This window comes from Amblyomma mixtum, chromosome 1, assembly GCF_055824585.1.
Source record: "Amblyomma mixtum isolate Tamu chromosome 1, ASM5582458v1, whole genome shotgun sequence".
In the NCBI taxonomy this organism is placed as follows: domain Eukaryota; kingdom Metazoa; phylum Arthropoda; class Arachnida; order Ixodida; family Ixodidae; genus Amblyomma; species Amblyomma mixtum.
This window is the reverse complement of record NC_143012.1, coordinates 7,452,935-7,459,646: the sequence shown is the minus strand read 5'-3', so window position 1 is coordinate 7,459,646 and position 6,712 is coordinate 7,452,935.

Below are 6,712 nucleotides of genomic sequence, written 5' to 3'. Positions count from 1 at the left end.
ACTGAGCCAGAATACCCAGTCTCGAACCCGACCGCGGCGGCCGCATTTCGATGGAGACGAAACGCAAAAAAGGTGCCCGTGGTTTTAGTTGAGGACAGAAAGTGACATTGTCTGTCTCACATCTCAGTGGAGGTCTGAACCGCGCCGTAAAGGGAAAGCATAAAGGTGGGAGTGAGAGAAGAAAGGGATGTAGTTGAGGGTTTCGGAATAATTTCGACCACCTGGGGATCATTAACGTGCTCTGACATCGCACAGTCCGCAGCCGCCTTTCACGTTTCGCGTCCATCAAAACGCAGCCGGGTTCGAATCCGGATCCTCTGGCTCAGTAGCCGAGCACTCTAACCACTCAGCCACCGCGGCTGGGTGGAGTAGAAGTTTATATTTCAGGAAGCGTATCTTGTTATACTCGCCAAACTGGCAGCTAGGGAGCCTTTTGGAGTGTAGGTATACGCACACCGAGGGCTTAGAGTGTTGATGTTGATGTTCTGATTTATGTTATTCTTGTCTCTCCTGCTTGGGCCAATTCGGCCTGCTGAATCGTGAAATGAATGAATAAATTAGCAAACAGAGCAGCGGAAACCCTTCAGGCACTGTATCCACGTTCTAACTTTGAATTCCGCGCCATCAGCATCAACATGGCCGCTGAAAGCTATAAAGTTAATAGAGTTAATATAACTATAGTGCCTAGAATATTATATTCTAGACACTATAATACAACCAAAGCATCATGGTCTGGTGAGCTAACGAATGCAGAACTGCAACTTTTGGCCAAAAACTAATGCAAAAATGAACGCTGTTCGATAACCAAGAATGTCCTAACATTCAATATCCTGTCTAATGGTTGCAACAAATGATCAGAAAAGCATGTAAATGCAAAGTTTGTTCAAAATAAGAGATGGCTAGCTAAACTGTCTAAAAATACAAAAACTAATATTTTGCACTTAACAGGCGCACTTTTAAAAAATACATGTTCTGAAGAAATTGCTGCTTAAATATTTTAAGAGGTTTTTTAATGGCATTTTGGAAAAAAGAAACCTTTTATTGGCACTGTGTGCTGTTGCGGTTTCGCTACTATGGCTTTTGCACACTGGGTTCACACCAAAGTTGTCTGCGCATATATCTCTAGGCAGTTTTTTTTGTCAAGTTTGTGGCGCCACCTCTGGTAGTTATATCGAACTATAGTTGGTTATATTAACTCTATGGCTATATCAGACTCTTTGAAACCCATCTCTTTATCAAGTTTGTGGCGCTATCTCTTATAACTACATCAAACTCTCTGAGGCACTTGTCTACACTTGTCAAGCTTGTGGCGCCATCTCTTGCAGTTACACCGATACCTTTTATAAAATTTGGGGCCTCTGAGATTACCGTTTGCTTAATTTCGGAGGCCACGGTAAATTGCTTGTAAAAAGTAGAGATAGACATCGCGAAGTAGCTTTGATTTTTGCATGCGTTCTTTTCAAATGGTCGTGAATGATACAATTTACCTTTCGGCATGCCTCAACAGGTTAATGTAGAAACGGCACACCAATTTTTATTGTCAGAGACGGAGAAAAAGTGCTACAGTGAACGTTTTGAGCATAGAAAACTTAAGAGGCGATGTCCAGTTTCACGCCCAACACTAGTGGACGGGGCGTCTAATGCCGGAAATACCAATGTGGCGTTTTCTGGCCTCTGTGCGCCGTTTTTTGGGCAAGTGTGGTATGAAATTTGCTTATTGCTTAAGTTGTTCAAAACCAAGCTTCTACCAGAAGAAAGTTGCAATTGGACGATTCCAGCGCTGAAGCGGTGTTCTTGAAAGCAGCCAATGGAGAAGCCCCTCCAAAGAATCGCGGCCGACCGAGCAATGAAGGCCCGCAGGCGGTCGCAAAAAAGCCTCACAACGCTGAGCCGTCACCGAAAAACACAGCGCGCTATGATGGAAGCAACCGTTGGCCCCAGTTTTTGAAGACGTCAAACGCACAACGCTGCAGACAGGAAGGCTGCGCATCCACGAACCGTGTCCTGTGCCAGAAATGCGGAGTTTTCGTCTGCCTGTCGTCACAGCATTATATGGCTTATCAGCAACAAAACCCGGTGGCGCTGAACAAGAAATATGGTGCCAGAACCTGATGACGTAACCATGCCCTCGCATGCCGTCAGCAGTAGACCATAAGATAATGATGATGAAAATATTTATTGTAGTAAAGGTAGAGGGTGGGGGAGAGGAGGGGGGTGTCTTTAGTCCGGGACTCCATCGACGGAAGCTGCTGCCGTTGCTCGCTCGATGAGATGACGTTGATGTCCATCTTCCGAGGTAGACAGTGCCGCCTCCCACCCCTCCCTCCCGCGTTGGCCGAGTTATACTATCAATGACTTGGTTCTTCGGCAGGGCCCATACCATATTGAACAGGCTTGCCTTGTCCCCGCAAAATCTGTATTCTGATTCGATCGAATCCGGGTTCATGGCGTGTAATACATAAGGTCTGTGGAATGTCTCAGACTAGTCTACGAAGGTAACTCTCCTCGTGTTTGCTCAGGTTCTTGGCAGGTGGGGGATATATGTCTGCAGCTCTAATCTGAGATAGTTAGTCTCTCGTTGTATGTCTGAGGGGATCGAACTGGTCCAATTCCGAAACTTTCATGTTCTTCTGAGTTCTTGTTTAAATGTATTCGACTCATTTTGAAAAAAAAAAACAAAAAAAACTTCGCAGTTATTTACTTCACAGTAAAACTTTACTTCACAGTAACGTTTCGGTGGTACCTCGGCCCATCACTGAATATAGAGAGTATAGCAGATACTACATCGTTGTATGTTTTATGAATAAAGCTTGAAAACTTGGAACATCCCCTCGCTGCCGGCAGACGCTCCTCGCATCTGATACATTCGTTTATAGCCACTACATCTTGAAAGACGCTTCTGTGATCGCCTCAACAATGTGGCGCTTTCATTTCGTTGAACCAAAGCAGATGAATACAAGTGAATCTATTCAACATATGGTTCTAGAATTACAAGCGAATTGTTTGACGGGGGCACGAATTCAAAATTTAAATACAAATTTCAGAGGGCTGCTTTGTCTATATCTCGAAATTAATCTTGAGGACCAGCGCAAAACAGACATAGGAGCGCTAACAACTGAAGGTCTAATTGGACAAACCCAGGAAACATATAAGGCGAAAACGCGTGAAGCTTAAAACACAAAAAAACATCAAGGATTACACCGCAAAGAAAAGGCACTTATCGAGGAAAGCTATCTCGTTTCCGTGTAAAGCAACGGACGGTTTTACCTCACACGTGTCCAAGTTCTTAGCAATGCTATAAGCTTCGAAAATTTCCCTGCATATCTGGTAACTGCTGTTTTATGCAATCGTCGTATTATGTAATCCAGCAGACAAGGGTAATCTTAATGTTCTTTGCCTTCGCCGCAGTGCCGCACGAGGTTAGAAGAGGGGGATTTTTTCATGTTAAAAGAATTTCTGTGCTCTTTCAATCTGACGTTTATGCATCTAGCCGTTTGACTATAATACACCTTTCCGTTTGACAAAGGAACCCTTTACACAACCGATTTTTTGAAGTTAATGAACTTGTCTGCATGCGACACAGTGCACCGTCGAAGGTCGCGTCCGTCCTGTATCTGCATGGTGTCTCGCATCGTCTAAAAAGATCGCAGAGCGACACAATGTGCAGGTGGCCTTCTCTACCGAACATAAAGCTGGGAAAGTATGCGCTGCAGTGAATAAGAAGCTGGAACCGGACTCTTTTAACAAAGTGGGTGCTTGTGATATCTCAGAAAACTACACTAGGAACACTAGGAATTGCAGCGACTGCCAACCAAAAAGAAGACTCCCCTTTTTTTTGAAGAAGAAGAAGATAAACCTCGTTCACATCGCTCCTGATAGAGAACGTTTCCGCCCCACAAATATCGGATTTAAATAAGCAGAGTTAGGCCTGACGAAAATGCACCTTTTAATGAAATATAACCCAGCCAGAAATCATGAAGTGGACGCCAACTTTAAGTACTGTACGTGCCTAATTATTTATTGTCGCCTTTCGTTCGCCCTTACACTTACCTGTAAACATCACAGGACTTTACGAAAATTTATTTTCTGTGGTACCAACATCCAAGTTCACTTAGATGCTGACACCAGTGGTTTCCAAGCCGATAAACTTTCCTGGTACGGCTCCTACACTGCTCAAATTGACGTTAATTTCCAGCAAGATCACCCCCCCCCCCCTTTTTTTTTATATCCTTCACGTATTTTTCAGCACCGATATAATTATGAAAAGCTCGGCTTCAACGAAACCATGTTCGCAGACGCCGACAGTACGCCCTCGCATTCCTTTGTATCCACAGTGTGCCTCAGAATACGTTCGTTACAAGTCTAAGAGTGGCGGCAGAACACGCGCGAACGGCGAGTGTGGGAGGGAGGGTAGATAAGTGCTTTCTAATACAAGCGCTTGCGATCACTCTCAATACGACAAAAAGAGAAGGCTGTTCCAAGCTGTTCCAGCTGTTGCAGCGCCCTTGGAAACACGCCACTCAAGCGATAAGTCCTATAGGAGGTATACTCACTGAGGCCGCACTACCAGGCGGCGCGAGCGTCGTCGCGGCAAGCGCGCCATGTTTGCGGTCGTTTCACGCCAGCTCGCGCAGTGTCACGGTGCGCGGTGAGGTACCCGGCCTGAACTGTTAGTGATCCGTAACATATTTGTACGATGTTGGATACGTCAGCGACCACTTATCTTCGTGGAGCGCGTATTGTGGATGAAGTTTGCAGCAGAATTCTTCTGCGCCGTGATATAACCGAGCTAGCTGCCTCAACTCGGCAGCAAAACTGCCTGGTTGCGCTGCTCGCAAGAATGTACACGACTGGCTTTTAATATCAGTTGATAACTGTCAGCTAGTCATGCAGGGCACATCGTGAATAAACAGCACGATTAATTACCGAATTTACAAAACTGCCGCCGCAGAAATTGATAATTCAAGCGACTGTAGTCCGCGAACTGCTGACGCTTCTCACGGTCTTTCAGCAGAAAGGCAAAGCGTCATAGCTGCCTTATTTACACGACAGAACGGTGAAACAAATACTGCCATGCGCTCGCAGCACGAACGGCAGACACAGCGAGAATGTTTTGCAGTTTTGATTGTAGCTACGTAGCGCTACTTCGTATGTACAAGACGTCTAGCGCTTTCGCAGCAACGCAGTCTGCAGCCATTCCGCTAGATTCAGTAGTAACATGTCACTTTCAGCAGATAGAGATGACAAGTTAAGCTACAGCTAAGCGAACAGACCCTTCGAATTACTCGCCTCTTCAAAAACGGCACTTCGGCCGTCGGCACCGCGGACGTCAGCACCCTCAGCACGGCTCTTGGACTCACCCGCTTGTCAAGTAATTGCACCCTCTCATAGGTTTGTATGCTTTAATTCCTTGGCCTGTCAGCAAACTTAAGCCGTGCACAAGGTGGGCCTCGATACCGGTGAATTCAACGCGCGGCAGCAGTCCTGTACGTCTCACACTGCGCCGGCGCCTCCGCTTTCTTACGGGCCGACCTTTTCACAAAGCGGAACCTTTTGATCGTGGCCGCTCTTTTCTGCTTCGCGCAGTTCACGGAACACCCTCTCAGTAACGCGGTGTTACGGGCCGGACAGTAATTATCTATGGCGAGACGCGAAATACACTCACATTTCACCCATCACCGGCTATTCAAACGCTGCGGCTGGCTGCGGCGGCCGCGCGCGCGACCACCAACATGGCGAATGCCGCGCCGGCCGCTAGCGCCCCTTGCGGCTGACGTCATGTGAATACCTCCTATAGTTTCGTTTTCCCTGGCCTTGCACGTCGCCGAGCCGGCACACATTGCTTTTAGCCGCCGGAAGCAGCAACTGCAAACAGCTTTGTCGCCGACGGCCTCGTAAACGCACGATGATTCATCCGCGCTCGCCTCTTCTGACGCGTACCGCGCTGCATGAGTCGCAAATGATGAGGTAAAGGGAAAATAATGCGCTAAAGACGCCTTCTCTTAACAGTGTTCCCCCAAGCTCTCTACCAAATACACTGTCAACAAGAGCTCTGCGACAGTCTCCATAGGGCCCGTGTATTGCAATCCGCCGGTGTAATTGTTGAGCCGAAGCTCGGAGGTTAGCTGACTGTCGCGACGATCGTAGGCAGTAAAATAAAATACAAATTGCGAAATATGAGGTGGTTGTCAACTGCGCTGGCGCCTGGAAGCAAAAGCAATGAAATAGATGCAGTAAAGAAAATACGGTTAAATTAAAAGCCGTTCTTGGTCTGTTGGGTTTTATGGCGCATTAGTGGCTAAGACTGTCATGCGCCAAACACTAGGTTTAAATTCTCGTATGCTGCGTTTAAAGAAGTAAATGTTTTGAAGGCTAAGGATTGTTTGACATGTGTCCTTCCTTAGGAACAGAAAGAAGCGTGGTAAATCTACAACTGCGTTTTCTCCGAAGAAACCTTGGGTGGAAAGGAATTAGTCCATCGTAGAACAGAGTGAATGCTTTCTTCGCAGTTTCTCATGAATTTTACGTATACTAAAACAACGTTTTCATTTAATGACAACGAATGAGAAACGAAGACAGTTTTTAATTACCGCTCCTATATGGTTCCTCAGTTTACTAACTTTCGCGAAGTGGTGGCCACTTAGCAGGCTGGGTGAACGTGGAGCCAAGTGCCATTGCCCACAAGAAGCTACAGAAAGATATTCACAGTGGA